The following is a 17,257-nucleotide window of genomic DNA, read 5'->3' as shown; positions in this document are numbered from 1 at the left end:
ACTAAATTAGGGTTGGCCAAACCCTAACTTAACCACTAAGCTAGCTGCCGTTTTATTTTAGACCGAAGCCTACACACTTTACATACATTTGTTTTGTCCCATGACCGATGTGGGACTTTGGTTTGCACCTCCAACAAACCTCTCCTCAAACCCAAGTCCATCTGGGTCTCCCCTCCAATGATAGTGCGGATACAACCTTTACCGCCGCCAACTCGGAACTCTCAACCTGGTGGGAGGGCAGGGAGATTTCGATACAAGGCTTCCAGGATCAACTCATCGTGCCAGGGTTGCGCCACGTCACTGCCTACGCTCAAGGGTGTGACCACTGCGCTGTCCACCACATCGGGGCTATAACCTAGCTCTGATACCATTTGTAAAGATCGTATAGCCCAAACACAATGTCCTGCAATATAAGTCCAAGAGTCTATCCTTTTCTAAAACCAATTGGTGATAGAGGGACTTCCCCTTAGACTTATATACATACATTTGTTTTGTCCCATAACCGATGTGTGACTTAGGTTTGCACCTCCAACAATTACGACCAATACTACGTGTAAACTGGTCACATAACTTTTTAGTGGAACAGAAGATTATAACTTTTGGAACCCCATTGTTCAGATCGTAGAATCTGCTCCACAAGCCTCTGCTTCTCCATGTGCGGAACCACTTCAACATACTGAAAAACATTACAACAGATATTATATATCAGATTCACTTATTTAGAGGAGTACTGATGTGTGCAGCGGTGTATACGAAATACTATTAATTTTTGCTGCGAAATACGACGAAATATGATACAAGTTTTATTTATTTATATAGATTGGATATACCTAAACCTTGCTACAACACTTATAGGCAGTAATTCAAATAAGCATAATAATAACTTAGTTATGAGACATTAATTTAAAAAGGAAGAACATAACTTACAATGATTATTTATAGCGTAGCGTTACACGGACAGAGTTTTGACTTTAAAACCCGTAAAACATTTCTTACAATAACCCAATTATTATTAATCTTAAATTAAACTTCATATTATAAATATAAATATAAATATTATTCTTACTGAGGAAAGAAAGAAGTAGTGAAGGTGTGTTTTCTCGTCGAGCAGAAGCCTGCCTTTTATAGGCATATTTCCTGAATCTGTAGCTCATGCACTCGCATGAGATTGTAGTGTATTTCCCATGCACTCGCATGGGCTCATGCAAGTGCATGGGATTTTAGTGCATTTCTCATGCACTCGCATGGCCAGCCTGGATCAGATATTTTTGATTTGCAAAACGCGGGCTGCTCGAATTAATTAATATATAATATAATATATATAATTATATATATATTGTATTATATTCTTGTGCACAGTTGACTTGTAATTTTAGCTCCGTTGTCTCGTACGTTTACGCCCAGTTTATGTCTCGGTTCCAGATTTTCGAACGTCCTTTCGTATGCTTAGATATCTTGTACTTTACGTTTCGCGACTTATACTCTTGTAATTTTTAGATGTTTCTCATCAATAAATTGAACCAATTGGATTGTATCTTGTACATTTGAGCTTTTTGGTCATTTGCGTCTTCAAATCTTCATTTTCGTCTTTCGTCTTCGCACTTATTTATTTAAACGAATATTACTTGAAAATAGAACAATTGCAACTGAAAACTTTACATATTGGAAGGATATTGCGCCTAAATATATGTTCATTTGGAGCACTATCAAATATCCCCACACTTGAGCGTTGCTTGTCCTCAAGCAATATAGAACTTGAAATTAAATCACACTTTACTCGAATCACTTTTTTATTCTCACACTTTATTATGAACAATGATAGTAACGATGTGGTTTACAGTCCCACATGACTATAAAAATTTAGATCCTTAAGGAAATTGGATCTTTATGAAAACATATGATCTTTTAAAAATTCATTCTAGCTTTTACCCTAGATAAGTTTTCCGAAATAACCCTTCGCCGGTGTTTGCAAAATGTTTTTGTGGGTTGTGTGGGTTTCATATTTTAAAATTTTAGCTCAAAACTTGCGATTTTGTATCACCCACTTGCTAACCTTATATTAAGAAAACACACGTCCAGTATACTTGCTCCGTATATTACCTTTCGGTAAACTACCGTCCGGTTGTAAAGGAAAGCGATGAACAAGCAACTGTTAAGGCAATGTCTCATGACATGCAGATAATTGTGGTAAAAAACCGTTTTGGATGCAATTACTATCCTTTATAGGAGAAATAGTAAAGATCACCCTATAATTTTTCGGTCTGGCACAAGGTCCTGTCTTCGATCATGCTATGCAATCACCGTTCTTACGGTTGACACCCGATTTGGTTCAGGTGACCTAATGAATTCTGATGAATTCTTAGGATTTTACGTTCAATGGTAATGAACGCATTGAAAATAGATTTTTAGAAAACAAATCGGTTTTAATTTGATCAAAATATTTTCTCGTTCAAGCTCGAGTTTAGATATCATCGAATTCCATGAGTTTGTAATTCTCAATCTTTAAAGTCAATCTCAAGGATTGAGTAATATCAGGCTTAAATCATGATTTTTAATCTTTAAGGAGATTATCCTTTCTGGGGGTATGATTCATTAGTCTTATCAAGCTAATTTGCATGGCGCCCTCCCCATTTTACGAGACAGATCCTCTCATGGTTACGATAAGTTTGACCACATGGTGACCCTGTTTGATGATGAGGTCCCTGGATTTCCAGCTGATTTTTGAGAAAACTTTTCAAGGTTTTTCGTAGACTCTACAACTGGTCTGGACGACAACTTCCTGACCTAAATCAAGAAGCATGTGTCTTTTTCGGAAGACTTTACTTCATTCATTTCTTTTTTCGAAATACTTTACTTCCTTTTAAATCAAATGGCACATTTCTTTCAAATATATTATAAGAAATCGATTAAAACTGATTAAAATCGTCCAAAACAAAAGTACCTTCAATTATTTGTACAAAAATATGTGATATGTGATTTAAATAACTTGGTAAATTCTTCCCACACTTAGCTTTTATTTATTTCTTTCTTTGCCTTTTTATTCTCTTCTATTCCATTTTAAATGAGTTCAAGCGTTTTGGGTTGTTTCTCAATTTATGTCCTTTCCGAGGTAACAATAATTTCGGTATTATCATCTAGTTTTATCGTTCATAAATATGTATAAACAAGATTTTGAATTCATTTAGTTGAAAATTTTTCAAATTTTCACAAAATTTGGCAATTAAACCAAGTGTAAATTCGAGAGAATTTATAACCCTTCCCCATACTTGAGATCATGCAATGCCCTCATTTGCATGAAATCAGACTATAATTATAAATTCATGAGGGTGATTAGTGTAGAAAAGTGATTAAAAATACCCAGTTTGTAATTACAAAGCTCGTCGAATGATAGATGGCGCGCTTCATCGTTCATTCCTTTTGTTGTTTTATCACACATGTTTTTCTTCAAAAATGGTTGCTTTTCTGGACTATTTGCTAATTTTTGAAAATGTGTATTTTACTCTGTTTTGTACATAAGATAGACTACAAACATATATACATATATATATTTTTTTATAAAACCTTTATTTATTAAAACAATTTAAATGGATAATTTTTTAAAATTGTGTTTCCTTTTACTTTAGGTAGAGGTAGTTTCGGTACGTTTACCTAGTCCATCCCTCGACAAAATTTAAAAATTGTTGTTTTAAAGCGATTGTTTTAAAAACAAAGATTTTCGGGTTTTTAAAATTTTTTTTGGCATACTTTAGATCAATAATATTAAAAATAATGATAACAAAATTTTTCGCCCCGTCTTTGGGTAAAGCAATTTTGATTCTATGATCTAGTCTTTAAATCACGACGAATTTTAGAAATTATTTTTTTCAACTTAGTGAAATAAAGTAAATTTTGTTTTTTTTAAAATCACACAAAACTTAAATTTAAAAAACATATTAATTTCATACAAAACCTACAAAACAAAAATTCAGAATGGAGGGAGAAAACTAGTTCTTTAGTGTCTGCTAGTGGAAAAGACCAATCGAATTCCATTCTCGAAACTACACGAGAACAGAACAACTAACTCTAGGCAACATTTTCTTTTTAGAACATTTGAATCTCCCCACACTTAGCTAGCTGTGGTGTCGAAATTGTGGTTAACTTCATTGTCAATTTCTTTTGGACCATAATCAACTTGCATAACTGTGACTTTTGCTTTAAGCCATTGGTCGGATTCTTGTGTAATATCCACAATTTCAGCTAGTTTTTCCTTTTCTGTAGGAGATAGATTGGATACTAACCGGTTACATAACTTAGAGTTCCCCTTGGCTCTAGCATCGCGAATCCGTTTAATTAGTTTCTTCATTGAACTGTTAATAACGGGGTCATTTAATTTCGTATCAACAACGGGGTTCTTTGTTACCAGGTCATCATTAGGTGTTACTTCATCTTCCCCACACTTAGGCGTTTTATTATTGTTAATCACTACCGTTGGAGTTGGTAAAATAATATGGTTCTTACCAATCGTTTTTATTAGTTCAACGGTTTTGGTTGGTGGAGATTTAGACTTTCGAATCACAATGGTGATCGATTTTTCACCATTACTAAGTGTCATTCTACCTTCCTGTACATCAATTAACGCCCCGGTAGATGCTAAGAATGGTCGTCCTAAAATTAGTGGAATATTTGAGTCCTCTTCTATGTCAATGACAATAAATTCGACTAAAAAGGTTAAATTACCCACTTGAACGGGTAGGTTGTCAGCAATTCCAACTGGGTGCCTAATGGTTTGATCAAAGAGTCGAACACTCATTTCCGTTGGACTTAACTCACCTACACCTAATCTCTTATATAATGAAAGAGGCATAACACTCACACTCGCACCTAAATCTGCTAGTGCATCATACATGACACAATCACTAAGTAGACAAGGAACAATAAATTCACCCGGATCACCCAACTTGGGTGGAAGTTTTGGTGGAACTGTCTTCACCGGTTTATTTTTACGGTTTTTGTTTCTTGTACTTTTTTATTCTTCTTCTTCTTCTTTCCAAAGGTATCACAAACTTTATTACCTATCACTTTCTCATACTCAATTCCTTTTCTTAGAAATGGGATGGGTGGTATGTAGGGTGCCACCACTGGCTTTACATACTCGGGTGGTGGTGGTTGTGTAACTTCTTCATTGTTACTCACATCTAAAACCTTCCCATCTTATGGTGCTGGTTTTTCAGATTTTGTTGACACCATATTAACATTCTCATTCCGAGGATTTACTTCAGTATTACTCGGTAGCTTTCCTTATTCCCTCTCACTCGTCATGCTAGCAAGAGTACCTACGTGTTTTTCTAGATTCAAAATGGAAGCTTGTTGAGTTCTTAATGACTGATCAAACCTCTCATTTGTTTGGGTTTGAGATGTAATAAATTGTGTTTGAGATTCCATTAGCTTTGCCATCATTTCTTCCAGATTTTGCTTTTTCTCTTCGGTTTATTGTGGTGGTTTATACAAGCTAGGTCTTTGTTGACTGAAAGTGTTATTTTGAGTTGGTTAGTTATTCAGACCTTTTTGGTTATACGAGTTATTGTTGGGTCCATTTGGATTGTAAAGAATGTTTTGATTTCGATTAAAGTTTGGCCTTGGCGGTTGATAATTATTTTGATAATTATTTCCCGACCTTTGGTTCATGTAGGAAACATTCTCACGTTGTTCCATCATTTGTTCAATGTAAAAATCTTTCGTTAAGTGTGGTCCACCGCATTGCTCACAACTGATTCGTATTGCGTGAATATATTTAGTCATCTTTTTCATTCGTCTCTCGAAATCATCTATTTTTGCGAAAACGGAATCAAAGTCATGGCTAGAATCGGGTCTAGCCGCTTTAGATGATTGAAAAATATCTTTTTCCTGGTGCCACTCATGTAAGTAGGAGGCTGTGTTATCAATGATAATGTGAGCTTTAGTTGAGGTTTTCTTCATAATGGAACCACCAGCTGCTGTGTCGATGTCTTTTCGTGTAGCGACGTCGACACCTTGGTAGAATATTTATACTATTTGATAAGTGTCTAAACCGTGTTGAGGACATCCTCTCAACAACTTTTTGAATCTTGTCCACGCCTCATATTATGTTTCATTTGGCTTTTGCGCGAACGTAACAATTTCTCCTTGAAGTCTCATGGCTTTAGATGCCGGAAAGAATCTTTTAAGAAATTTCTCAACTAAAACATCCCATGTATCAATCGCTCCTTCAGGTAACGATTCTAACCAATCTTTGGCTTCTCCCTTTAAAATCCATGGAAACAGCATGAGATAGATCTGTTCATCCTCAACTTCTATGATTTTGAATAGAGTACATATCCTATTAAAGGTTCGAAGATGTTCGTTTGGATCTTCTTTTGGCGTACCACTATATTGGCATTGATTAGTTACCATGTGTAGGATTTGTCCTTTAATTTCATAATCTGGCGCATTAATGTCTGGCTCAATAATGGCATGTCCTTGGCCAGTGCGTGTGGTTCTCATTCGGTCTTCCATACTTTGAGGTTCCGTTACTTTCATAATTGAATTTGTTGAATACGAATCACTAGAGGATTTTGATTTAACAGTTTGTGGTTCAGAAGGAATGATTAGTGGTTCAGGATCTTGGAATTGTCCTTGAATATCCTCCGGGTTCTCAATTGTGAGGTCGGGTTCAAAAAATGGATTATCGGAAATTTAAATTGGAGTACTTGTTCGAATAGATGATGATTCTAAAGAAAAATCAACAGCGGCAATATTAGCTAGATGTCTTGATCTGGTTACAGGTGGTGAACGTATGAAAGGTGGTGAACGTTTTGCTCGATGCATTCACTGAATATCCTATTAGTTATAAATATAAAAATTATATAAGTTATCAAATTAATAGGCTTTTCTGATTTTGCCCACGTTTCGAATAGCCAATAGATGCAGCAGGTAGCCAGGATCCTTTAAATCGGAAAATCCACAACTCGCCACTAACAAATCCAACTATTACTACGAACCAGAAAATTTGGATGTCTATTAATTTAATCGCTTTTTATAATTTTTCGTCGAAATTTTGAAATAAAAATCTATGTCCTAAAAACTAGAGCGTATAAATGAGAAAGAAAAAGCGCGTCAAAAAAGGTCGAAAAACAATCTATAACTTAGAAACTAAAATTTGACGTCTAAAAGCTTAGCGTCTAAAAACTTAAAACTAAAAAGTAGCGACTAAAGTCTTAAATCTAAAGGTACTAAAAATGTAATTCTAAAAGAAAAATCGGCAATTACTTAGAAGGTACTAAAATCTATAAACTGTGTCGCAAAATTCTAAGGTGCCTAAATCTTAATCTAAAGAAAAAGAATTTAAGGGATTTTACGGCGAAACTTAAAGATCTAGAAATACTACGGCGAAATACTAAGCTTAAAACTATATATTACGAACGAAAATTATAAAGACTACGTACTAAATAATAAAAAGATACAAATTATAAAAGGATATAATCTAAAAATGATAAAAATAAAATTTTATATAAAAATATTATTTTTATAAAAATATTAATCTATATAATTAATAATAATAATTAAACTTAATATTACAATTTAAATCTAACAACTAGAATTAAAAACTAATTAATAACCTTAAACCTAAATAATAATAATAATTAAATCTTAACCCTAAATAATATAATTAATTATAATTAAACCCTAATCCGTATTAATTACGCGTACTAGGTTGTCAGTCAGATCTCCTCATGCGATCGCATAGGAATAGAGCTGTGGGCTCATGCGATCGCATGACCCAATGTTCCAGGAATTATTCGGGCTTCGAAAGCTTCGGCCCAGTTTAATATTTATATTTATTATTTGATTTTAATTTTCTGATTTTATATTATAGAAAATATTTATATAATTTTAAAATAAACTTATATTTTAAAATCTAAAAATAAAATTACTTGTTAATTTTATATATAAAATCTTAAAATATATATATATATATATATATATATATATATATATATATATATATATATATATATATATATATTATAGTTTTTTAACAATTATTATAAACACAAAATATTTTTACGAAATGAGAAATAATATATTTTTACAAAAAAATAGTTTATAAAAATATAGCGTTTTTCACCGAGTCCCCGGAAGCGGTGCCAAAAATACTTGATGTGTGCAGCGGTGTATACGAAATACTATTAATTTTTACTACGAAATACGACTAAATATGATACAAGTTTTATTTATTTATATAGATTGGATATACCTAAACCTTACTACAATATTTATAGGCAGTGTACCTAATCGTAGAGTAGTGTAGTTTTTAGTAAGTCCGGTTCGTTCCACAGGAAGCTAGTGATTACGTACTATATTTTTATAAAACTATATTTATACAAAATATATATAATTATATTTAGTAATATTATTATTATAAAGGGGGTTTACCGTTTAATGACCGGTTTGTTGATTTTATATTTTAAGCGTAAAGATAAATGACAATAATTAAAGTGCGTAAAATAAATAACAATGAATAAATGACGATATATAAAATTGCAATAAATAAAATGACAATAAATAAAAGTACGATGAGAAATATAATAAAAGAATTATGCTTATTTAAACTTCCGTAATCATGATGTTTGACATTTTGATTTTAATTTATTACTCTGGGTTAATTGTCCTTTGTCCTGGATTATTTGAAACCTATCTGGTTTTTGCCCATTATAGTTCATCGGTCATAATTATAAAATGCTCGTCAAATTAACCTTATTCCCGAAGTCAAATATTCTAACTAATTAGGGATTTAGACTGTAACAAGGTTTTAATAATTTGTTAATAATTACATTAGGTTATCGACTGCGTGTAATCCAAGGTTTTAATACTTTGTTAACAATTACACCAATTACCCCTGTATGTAATCCACCCCTGTTTTAATGAGATATGAATATTAATGTACCTACTTGATCAGTTTGAATAATCAATTACCCAACCTGAATAATTAATTAAATGATTGTAAAGGATGTCGTATAAACGTCACTAAATAGGACATTCATAATCATTTAATAATTATTAGATTAACTAATTTGAAGATAGGTTCGATAGATTCCTATGAGTTGTCATTCGATTAGACAATACCCTCCATCTATTAATAGTCCATAGTCCAATGTCCACAAGTGTCGGTTTTTTTGTCCAAACCCGAATTATGGTACAAAATCCAATAACCCCGTCTTAATATTTAGTCCAACATCACGATTACTTCGACTCAAATAAGCATAATAATAACTTAGTTACGAGACATTAATTTAAAAAGGAAGAACATAACTTACAATGATTATTTATAGCGTAGCGTTACACGGACAGAGTTTCGACTTTAAAACCCGTAAAACATTTCTTACAATAACCCAATTATTATTAATCTTAAATTAAACTTAATATTATAAATATAAATATAAATATTATTCTTACTGAGGAAAGAAAAAAGTAGTGAAGGTGTGTTTTCTCGTCGAGCAGAAGCCTGCCTTTTATAGACATATTTCCTGAATCTGAAGCTCATGCACTCCCATGAGATTGTAGTGTATTTCCCATGCACTCGCATGGGCTCATGCAAGTGCATGGGATTTTAGTGCATTTCTCATGCACTCGCATGGCCAGCCTGGATCAGATATTTTTTATTTGCAAAACGCGGGCTGCTCGAATTAATTAATATATAATATAATATATATAATTATATATATATTGTATTATATTCTTGTGCACAGTTGACTTGTAATTTTAGCTCCGTTGTCTCGTACGTTTACGCCCGGTTTATGTCTCGGTTCCGGATTTTCGAACGTCCTTTCGTATGCTTAGATATCTTGTACTTTGCGTTCCGCGACTTGTACTCTTGTAATTTTTAGACGTTTCTCATCAATAAATTGAACCACTTGGATTGTATCTTGTACATTTGAGCTTTTTGGTCATTTGCGTCTTCAAATCTTCATTTTCGTCTTTCGTCTTCGCACTTATTTATTTAAACGAATATTACTTGAAAATAGAACAATTGCAACTGAAAACTTTACATAGTGGAAGGATATTGTGCCTAAATAAATGTTCATTTGGAACACTATCAAGTACGTATAATAGAGATCCGGCAAAGTTCAAACCTTATCTACAGTGCGGCATCTTTTATTTAAGAGTTCTCTTAATGTCAATGCAATTCACTAAAATTTGCACAACTAGAAATGACAGTGAGTAATATGATTACTAGTGACTATATGAAAGAACCGTATTTCTAGACAGCAATAATGTTCACTCTCTTCAGCAAAGCATATATAACAAGAACTAGGTGCTACTTGATATCATGAATTTGCTTTAAAGATCTAATTATTTATTATTCTCGCTTTCTAGTTAAAGATTTACTTTAAGACACCAATACATATATAAAACTGGACTATGTTCACACCCTTCAGCACAGCATAGATATAACAAAAAGTAAGTGCTATTTGATATCATGAATTTGGTTTAGAGATCTAATTATAATTTATTATATACCTATATCTAAAAGGTAAAGTTCAAATGAATAGTACTATTCATTTTTTCACTATTCGCAAACTTAAACTCCTAACTTTCATTAAAATACAAATCGAACCCCCCACTTTATACGTATATTTTTCCCCAAATTTCACAAGCTTAACCCCCTAACTTTTATTAAAATACAAATCGAACCCCCACTTTACTAACTTTTTTTTTTTTTTTTTACTAATATTTCATTTTTCCACTTTTCGCAAACTTAACCCCATAACTTTCATTAAAATACAAATCGAACCCCTCACTTTATACGTATATTTTCCCCCAAATTTCACAAGCTTAACCCCCTAACTTTTATTAAAATACAAATCGAACCCCCACTTTACTAACTTTTTTTTTTACTAATATTCAATTTTCACAAACTTAACCCCCTAACTTTTATTAAAATACAAATCGATCCCCCACTTTATACGTAAAGTTTTTTCAAATTTCATAAACTTAACCCACTAACTTTTATTAAAATACAAATCGAACCCCCACTTTACTAACTTTTTTTTAAAATAAAACCCGAACGCTAAAAGAAGCAACTTTCACAAAAGGAACAACCCTTCAATGTTATGTCGAAAAATTTTTTTTTTTTACAAAATAGATCAAGACTTTTTTTTTAACTCGCATTCAAAACGGAGCCCCCGGTGCGAAGCGAGGGCTCCACAACTAGTTATTATCGAAGTCTGGCAAAAGATCCTGTTCAAGTAAGGTCGTGTTCATAGGAGGGTTTCCTCGCTTACTCAAAAAGGGAGTGTGACTAGAGGGAGCGCATAATGCGCAATTCACCCGGTATCAGGTCTCGCACTCGGGAGGCTTGATTACCCGAGGTTTTACTTTCTATGGGGGAGCCAATGTGCTCGTGTTCATAGGAGGGTTTCCTCGCTTACCCAAAAAAAGTCTGGCAAAAGATTCACTTAAGACACCAATACATATATAAATCAGAACAAAAGCCACCTCCATGTCTCAATTTAGATCACCTTTTAATGGGAAAGGAACAAATAAAATTTACACACACATAAAGGAGAAAGTTTCATACACTTAACCTAAATATGGAAAAATGTAGTGTTCATGTTGAGGGTTGTGCTTAGTTGATCAGACACAGTTTTTGTCCAAAAATTTTATTGTAATCAAATAATAAATCAACAACAATCCAACGTCTTGATAAAGATGAATGCTTTGAAACACATGTTGTGCATTAAAAAATATTTTAGACTTTTCAAGCCCTTCTCTTTCTAGCTTATACATCTTATTACAAGTTTGAACCTTTAAAAAACATTAAAAAGATCAAGACATTCATATGCCAACAGGCTTAAAGTACCACCTCTAATTGCAAGTATTTAACCCATCCTCCTAGTATTTTAGCACCAGATGAAACCTTAAGCATAACTAAATTTCATCTTTGTGTATTCCAAGCACGTAGCAAAGATATGGATAACGTTCTACCTGTGTAATAGACTTGTTTGCAGCAAACTCATCTGCGACCTGAAAAGGGTTGACAAGAAGATCACCAGCTATCTTCCTAACTTCTTTTGGCCAGGTGGCAGTATACATAACTGTTTGCCTGCGAGGTGGTATTTCGTTCACAATCTTCCTTATCTGAGGCTCAAACCCCATATGAAGCATCCTATCGTCAGCCTCGTCAAGCACAAGAAGAGACACGTGGCGAAAATTAACCTTCCTCATTTCAAGAATATCATTAAGACGGGCAGGGGTAGCTACAACGATATCTGCTTCATGTTCAAACTCGGTTGAGACATTTGAGGGAGTAATCGGCAATTCAGGGATTAATCGGATTAGACTTTTTAAACATTTAAATAATAGATTTCAAGATTACGTGTGTAAATATAGAAGAATACCATAAATATAAACATTAACTTTAACATAATTGTCTAAAAACCAAAACATAACGGTTCATTTGTTTAAGAACTCTGAAATTCTAGTTTAAATTCATATTAAAATGTTGACCAATATTGATTATGACCGACTTTGACCAAAAGATCCGATTTTGACCCATTAACAAACGATGACCAATCAATTAAACGAACTTTAGAAAAACGGATCGGTCTGCTCTTAAAAAAGAAGTAAGCGGGAGTAATTGAGGTTATTTACAACAATGATGGTAGTATTTAAAGACTCACGGTGCAGGAAATTCTAATTGATCGGCCAAAGTTGATGGCTTCATCTTGTATTTGAGTAGCAAGTTCTCTCGTGGAAGCTAAAACGACAACTGTAGGTCCGTTTTGAGGATTGTTGTGACAATGTCTGAGCAGCATGAAAACAGGATTCAGATAGCCTAATGTGTTTTCAATTAATATGCGGAATATTTGATTGATTATGGATACTGACTGAATATTACAGAAATGATTATGAAGTAGAGTTGATTATGAAATAAAAGATGGAGTATAAACTTTGAGGACTACATTTTGAATATATGGTTTTTTTGTTTCAAACTGATTCATATTGTTTACAATGCATATGAACATGTTTAAATACATCAAATGGTCTAACAGCTATTTCCTAAAAAGGTTAGGCTCCATAAACATTTTTGGAACCACCTTTATGTAAATGGCAATGTGAAGATATGTATCCTTTTTGTTGTCTTCATGGCTGACTTGGTTTGGCAGCTTGTGAAAGTCTCTAAAGGGAAAGGATGAAACATGTTTTCTGATCTCAAAGTCAAATTACCTAATATGGTAATTTGACTCTTGGCTCCTTGTATTCTAACACTCCCCCTCAAGTTGAATAGTAAGATCTCCACAATTCAACTTGCCCAATACATCATTGAGGGGTCTTCAGTTGACTAGTCAATCACGAGCTAGCCTTCAATTTTGTTCAGCCGATTCCCGACTTGAACTCATTAGATTTGCCTCGATCATCAAGCTCCTGACATGAACCCAGTTCATTCTTGAACCTTTACTTGTTGGCCAAGGAGTATTTAAATTTTCGTTCCCTGACATGAACCCAATTCATCTTGAACCTTGTTTGGTTCGTCAAGGATTGTTCAATCTCAAGACATGAACCCAATCCAATCTTGGACCTTGTTTGGTTCGCCTTGATATATTTAAGTTTCCTTTTCCTGACATGAACCCAGCTCCACTTGAACCTTGTTTGGCTCGTCAGACATAAACCCAGTTCAACTTTAGCCTTGTTTGGTTCGCCCGGAGTGTCTTGCTCTATTCCATTAGATGCTTCGGTAATCAACTCACGGTGACGCTAGAATCAATCTCCCCCTCACCCGTGTGTTGGATATGTACCGGAAACAATCATAAAAAAATAAGGATTAGTGACGTCGTAATGACACTTCTTTTCTACCAACACACAATGATATTATGATCAAACTCCCCCTCACTTGTATGTTGGGGGGTTTTATAATAATATTTAGTCTCAACAAAAGTCACAATTAATTGAAAAGAACATGTGACATGCTTCTCTGTTTTCCTTTTTTTTTAATCAAATCAATTTTGAGCTTGAATATGGGCTATGACTGTCTTATTATTCCTTTAAACTACAAGAGTTTTGGGCCTGGGCCAAATGTAGATAAAAACCACAAATATAAATACCTTTCATAAAAGTAAGAGTTACCCCGTATTACTCTTCCCCTTTTAACCAATAATTAGTGAAATTGAATTAAATAAGGAATTTCTCACATCACTGACAAAAGGTTTTGAATGATGGTTGTTCAAAAAAAAAAATTTATTAGACTAAAAAAAATTGACAAAAGATAGTCATAGAGAAACTTTAACTCTTCAATGTCGACCACTTTTTTTACTCTTCAATATTATAAGGAAAGTGGATATATTCTACTCGATGGATTTTGAGGTGGAAGCCATACCACCGAATCTTTGATCGGTGGTGTTGGTGGTGGTTTCATCAATTGCAGTCACCGTCGACACCTTGCCTTTGTTGTTTGGTTTTTGGTTGTAGCAATACCACCGAACCCTAATTCGGCATCTGGATTGGTGGCCGTTGGTGGTGGCTCCGCCGTTACTGCTGCTGCCTTTCCTGGTTTAGTCCACCATTCAGGATACCCTTTGAACTGACGTGATACCGCAAATTGAAGATGGCAAGAAGGCTGGTTGGTATGACCGATGGTGGTTCGTTTGTTGGCAAATTGAACAGCCGCTGCCGCCGGTTCCCAATTGTTGTTGCCGGTGACCTCGTCGTTGCCCACAGCCACCGCCACCGCCACTTGCAGTTTCTTTCGCCGTCGTTCAGGTTGTTGATTTCTTTTCCCTTTTTTCCGGTGCCAGGTAAACACCTATGGCCGCCGTTAACTGTTGATGGTTGTTGGTGGTGATCACCATTGTTGGTAGCCTCTAGGTTACCGTCAGCTGCACCCCACTCCTTTTTTTATTTATTCAAAAGCTTCAACATAATCACCATGGAAACCACAACTATTCCTTGTTGCTTGGTCGCCGGTGAGTTTGAGGCTTGATTTGAGCTACCGTCAATTTTGACATGGCAGTTTGATGATTTAAGCTAACCCGTTACCATCATTGTCTATAATGACAGCATGTGTTCAATGGTAAAAGATTGAGGTTCGGTTGGGTTTTGAAACTGTTTACTAAGCTACCGTCGGTTGACATGGCAGCTTAGTTTGGTAAATGATTGAAGCTTATAATCGGTTGCATAGATTTTGGATCAGACAACCATAAGCTCTGATACCATGTTTTCAATTGATATGCGGAATATTTGATTGATTATGGATGCTGACTGAATATTACAGAAATGATTATGAAGTAGAGTTGATTATGAAGTAAAAGATGGAGTATAAACTTTGAGGACTACATTTTGAATATATGGTTTTTTTATTGTTTCAAACTGATTCATATTGTTTACAATGCATATGAACATGTTTAAATACATCAAATGGTCTAACAGCTATTTCCTAAAAAAGTTAGGCTCCATAAACATTTTTGGAACCACCTTTATGTAAATGGCAATGTGGAGACATGTATCCGTTTTGTTGTCTTCATGGCTGACTTGGTTTGGCAGCTTGTGAAAGTCTCTAAAGGGAAAGGATGAAACTTGTTTTCTGATCCCAAAGTCAAATTATCTAATATGGTAATTTGACTCTTGGCTCCTTGTATTCTAACATAATATTTTGCCAGAACCGGTCTTAGCAATTGCCACTATGTCTCTGTTCTGTAGAGCGATAGGCAGGAATCACATAACCTAGTCTGATTGTTTTTAATATGAAGGCCTATAGATAGAGTTGCTTACTGAAGCAACTAGGAGCAAGAAAAGGGGGCAATTAAGGCAAACGATACGGAGCCAACGTCGAAATTTGCAGCCTAACTCAGAATAAATATTCCATAAGTGTGTGAACAACATGCCAGCGTACGACACGTGCTCTGTTTCCGGAACAAATATCGCACTTGCGTCAAGTCAAAATTGTTAATCCTTAAGTAACAATTATAAAAGGAATGCCAAACATACTTGATATAAGTTAAAAGTTACAGTACACGATTAAATAATATCAAACAATTTCTAGTTGCCAAGAAGAACGACTTACCTCTCTCAACAGTTCTGGGGGGAATCCAGTGGACTCAAACGACATGAATGGTGCCGAAACATTATCACCTTATGGAATCAAATTGATTAACAACTACATAAAATAGTGATGACAAATTGGTTACAATACCATGCAACATTCCCATTTTAGCTCAATAATTCCATCAAACTTCACATACCAAATACTAAATACACGTATTGTACCGTATGTTATATCCGTGTTCATATAACTAATAAATAGGTTCTAAAAATTGTGGTTTAATTTAATTCATTTTATATTTATATTTTATACTATAAATAAACAATAATAAATGATGATTGACAATAATAAAAAGGGTAAATTGTGAAGGTTAATGATATTTAGCAATTATTTTTTATCATTTGGACAATTATTTTGAACAGGTGTAGATAGTAAGGTGGATTTCTATAGTGACCCGAACTTTTCCATGTTTATATATATTAAATGAAATTGTTATTTACATGATTAAGTGTTTCCAACATGTTAAGCAATCAAACTTGTTAAGACTTGATTAATTGAAATAGGTTTCATATAGACAATTGACCACCCAAGTTGACCGGTGATTCACGAACGTTAAAACTTGTAAAAACTATATGATGACATATATAAGATTATATATATAGTTAACATGATATTATGATAAGTAAGTATCTCATTAGGTATTTTAACAATGAGTTATATACATAAAATTGAGTTTATTGAATTAAGAAACTCGAAACGATATATATAACGATTATCGTTATAACAACGTCTTACTAAATACATATGAATCATATTAAGATATTGATACACTATGTTTAATCATGATAAATGATAAGTAAACATGTCATTAAGTGTATTAACAATGAATAACATATGTAAAAACAAGACTACTAACTTAATGATTTCGAAACGAGACATATATGTAACGATTATCGTTGTAACAACATTTACCTGTATATATATCATACTAAGATATATTAATATATCATAATATCATGATAATGTAATAATTTAACATCTCTTTAGATATAATAAACAATGGGTTAACAACATTTAACAAGATCGTTAACCTAAAGGTTTCAAAACAACATTTACATGTAACGACTAACGATGACTTAACAACTCAGTTAAAATGTATATACACATAGTGTTTTAATATGTATTCATACACTTTTTAAAGACTTCAAGACACTTATCAAAGTA

General features: G+C 33.7%; 1 non-coding gene and 1 pseudogene across 1 annotated transcript; one reads left to right on the top strand and one right to left on the bottom strand.

Annotated features, from left to right (window-relative positions):
* LOC139848785 (DEAD-box ATP-dependent RNA helicase 40-like) overlaps positions 1-16,099 on the bottom strand; it is a 44,748-nt pseudogene extending 28,649 nt beyond the window's left edge.
* LOC139850906 (small nucleolar RNA R71) lies at positions 6,044-6,150 on the top strand. Its single transcript, XR_011760282.1, has one exon. It is a non-coding gene; the product is annotated as a small nucleolar RNA R71 (small nucleolar RNA).
* Positions 16,100-17,257: the final 1,158 nt, after the last annotated feature.

This window comes from Rutidosis leptorrhynchoides, chromosome 5 (assembly GCF_046630445.1).
Source record: "Rutidosis leptorrhynchoides isolate AG116_Rl617_1_P2 chromosome 5, CSIRO_AGI_Rlap_v1, whole genome shotgun sequence".
In the NCBI taxonomy this organism is placed as follows: Eukaryota; Viridiplantae; Streptophyta; class Magnoliopsida; order Asterales; family Asteraceae; genus Rutidosis; species Rutidosis leptorrhynchoides.
This window is presented reverse-complemented; position numbering and strand designations above follow the sequence as displayed.